The sequence below is a fragment of the Limulus polyphemus genome, unplaced genomic scaffold (assembly GCF_000517525.1).
Source record: "Limulus polyphemus unplaced genomic scaffold, Limulus_polyphemus-2.1.2 Scaffold525, whole genome shotgun sequence".
In the NCBI taxonomy this organism is placed as follows: domain Eukaryota; kingdom Metazoa; phylum Arthropoda; class Merostomata; order Xiphosura; family Limulidae; genus Limulus; species Limulus polyphemus.
Window position 1 is genome coordinate 441,164 of NW_013666135.1, and position 3,459 is coordinate 444,622.

The 3,459-nt window shown below is 29.3% G+C and overlaps 1 protein-coding gene across 7 annotated transcripts in view; it reads left to right on the forward strand.

The window, feature by feature from the left end:
• The window catches only part of LOC106458870 (NEDD4-like E3 ubiquitin-protein ligase WWP1), a 79,808-nt gene that overhangs the window by 13,030 nt on the left and 63,319 nt on the right, over nucleotides 1–3,459 (forward strand). The window contains exon 1 of one of the 7 annotated variants that reach the window (XM_022385224.1): nucleotides 1,872–1,888. The exons of 3 other annotated variants lie outside the window; for them this stretch is intronic. The gene's annotated coding sequence lies outside the window, so the exon portion shown is untranslated. 3 more of the 7 variants (XM_022385223.1, XM_022385225.1, XM_022385222.1) reach the window with 3 other exon arrangements.

Here is a 3,459-nt window from a genome sequence, read left to right on the forward strand (position 1 = left end):
CAGTAAATTTAAGGGAAGTTTCAGAAAAAGCTTGATAAGTATATGAATGATAAGGGCTGGCTTTAAGATTATATTTTTTTAATTATTTTAATTTAATTTAGAGGATGGAACAGCCGAAATGGACCAATAGGTCCCATGTTGTCCCAAAACATTGTTATGTTAATTCACATTAAAATAACTTTTCTCAATAAACTTTACTTGATTAGTAAATAACTCCTATAATTTGGACAAGAATCAATGAAAAAATACAAGAATAACCCTTTAACAAAGCAAGAAAAACTTAATACAATCCATGAATGTCCTTTAATAAAGACACACACAAACACACCCTAAAAAATAAAAATCACTTTCTTACCATACAAAAACTGACAGTGATAATTCACTTTATGCTGGAATTAATCAAGTAAAAGTCTTTTAAGTTATTTCTGTTTAGACTAGAAATACATTAGCAAAAGCAAATAAAAAAAAAAACTTGAACAAAGAAAAATGCAGAAATGAACCCTTTAATGTAGATGCAGGTACATACACACCAACAGAGCTTCCTTTTACAATTAAAATTACATTTTAAAATGATCCTTTTACAATGATCACTTACCATCTTTAGGAGGATGTAGTCTAACACTATGCAGGCACATAAGAAAACAAAACTGAAAACCTAGAACTTTACCAATATAAAATACAACTTATTAAGTGAACTTTGATATTAAATACAACTTAACCTTAAATACAGAAAACAATACAATATGTACAGTAAATTTTCTAACCCTTAGGTGTGTTACGTTTTTTTTTTTTTTTTTACCCAGTCATATTATGGGCAGATAAATCAGATTCAGAGCCAAAATTTACGTCAGCTTGCAAAAGTTCAGTTGTCTCTTCAAATGTGAAAACACTGGAGTGATATATTAAACTGATATATATATATATATAAAGATAACAAATACCACATAGATTCCTTAAAAATTCACCAGGAAATGCCAGAGTGAGATAAAAAAAATTAACCAAATGTAGACTGTTGGGGTGTTCTTATTATACTTTAGTTTAAAAATACATTATGACCACTAGAGGACACAAAGTTTTTAAAATTACATACTCGTGTATTCATACCTGATCTAATAGAAAGTAATCAAATTGATTAAGAGTCTTCATAAGATTAAGATTTTTTGTGGAATTCTGAGAACAGTAGAAGAGAATCTTAAATTTAATATTTGAAGGGTCAGATACGTTTAGTGGATGAAGTCATTTCTCCCATAGAATGGATGGTAATTCTGTGGCAATTCTAGAGTGGTAGAGGCTGCAACTTTAAAGGAGTTAAAGAAAGGGTTGATGACTACTTGAAGGATCAGAGCTGGATTTAATTATTAGTTTTCTGTATGTTGAAAGAGATTGGAAATCAAGACATTTTTGATTGGCTGAAATGCTGGACTTGATGTTTTGATATTGCATGATTTACAAAATTATCATTTTATAAGTTTTCAGTTTGGAATTTCCATCATTATATAAGCCGAGGAAACCTAGAACTATTGAAATACTGTTATCAATTCTTGAAAATGGAGGTATCTCAGAATTTCAGTATTTAAAGTGATTACCTTACAACACTTTAGAAAAAATGGTGAAGAGAGATTCTTAGTTATCTTTAGCTGCACATATGGCCTACTCAGAATTTCTTTCCTTAATAAAAACAAGCAAGCTTTAGACTTTGTTTTTTACACAAAATTGTTGATGTAACACCTTTATAAGTATGGAAGTAAATAGGAGCCTGCACCTGCATTGCTCATGTGGTTGCATGACTGTATTATCATTACTGATTGTTTTTTATATGTATTAGAAGAATACAAGTGCTATCTGAAGTGTACTTTTACACTTTATGATATATGAACCACTCGGCAAGGTATATGTACAGTAGATGTTTATACAGAGTTTGTCATTGGTACTTTGAGTGCTGATTATATATATATAAATGGATGATACAACCTTTTATACAAGAGATATAAATTTATCAGCAATGCTCTTGGCTAAGATATTTTAACCATGCATGTCAAATATCTTTGTGTCATGTGAGTAGCAATATAGGCAGAGTAAGTGGATGGACTCTGGGGGTGAAAAAGGTTAACAAATATGTCTAAGTGTTTATCAGATTGAATAGTAGTTATAAATGATTGCTTTTGAAAAGAAACCTTAAACATTTTAAGCATTTTATTTTCTGACTAGGTGAAATGTGCATGTACTGTTATTTAAGTAATAACCCATTTCATGTTGCTTTGTATGTAGTTTCATTAAATCTTGTTGGTTATTTAAGGTAATTGTTTTAGAATTAACATTGCAATTATAAGGATTTTTTGTTTTTATCTTATAATATAGATTTGGAACTAATTAAACTTTTTAAGCTAGTCATTTCTCAGGAGATATTATAAGGACTGAATGAAAATATTGTTAACACCTAATGCATTTTAGTTATTATAGTCTTAAGTTTTTGGTGTATTGATTTTCATGTGTAACATAATATTACCGGTCAGTTTGGTATACATGATTGTCTTAAATAATTTATTAGTTACTTTTAAAACTTAGTTCTATATAGTTACCTTACTTTGAGAAATTCTTAAGTAAAGAAGAGTAACTTTTTTAACATAGAAGTTTATAAAATGAATATCTTATTCATATAAAATTCAAGGTGAATGACCACTAAATAAGACGTAGGTTAAAGGTGTGGCCAGTAGTAGTTAAGCATTAATCATTCCCTGTGTGAAAGGAGGGAGTCATATTGGTTGCTTTTGTTGAAACATATCATCAAAATTGGGGTGAGGGGGAAATTTACTGCTAAAAATGTCTAACCCAACTATATATAATCAATAAAATTATAATTTCAGTGTTATATATACAAGAATGTTTAGTTTAAGAGTTATTATTTAGTTTGTTTAGTGATTTAATATTTAATGATTATTTAGTTTTTATAAGTGCTAAAGTTGATTTTTTTAAAAGTGGTAGTTATGACAAGTTTCCTTACATAACTCTGTACGAGTCATATGCTGTGTATGGAGTTTAATTGTTGTACTAGGCTTTAGTAATACTGTTGACGTCATCTTACTCTAAGCTTTTAGTTTTTTTCATTATGTGTCATATTGTTGTTACTAGAAGGCTAGATATTCGTAAATATGTGCAGATACAGAAAGGAAGTAAAGAAAGCCAGTTAAGTGATGGTTAATTAGGCAGATCTAGACTGTGTGATTGTTAATTTAATCTTAATGGACAATATTTAAAATGAGTTTTACAGTGGTATTGTAATAATAGAGATAAAGGAGAATAAGTTTTCTTGTCAAAGGGTGTTTGAAAGTAATTGAACCCACCTGTGTGGACTCTGACAAAAAGGAGACAATTATTTAAAGTTCTGGATACAACTGTGGTAACCCATGGGGTAACATAAATGAATTTATTGCAGATTGTATAGTGAAAAACAGAGTAGAG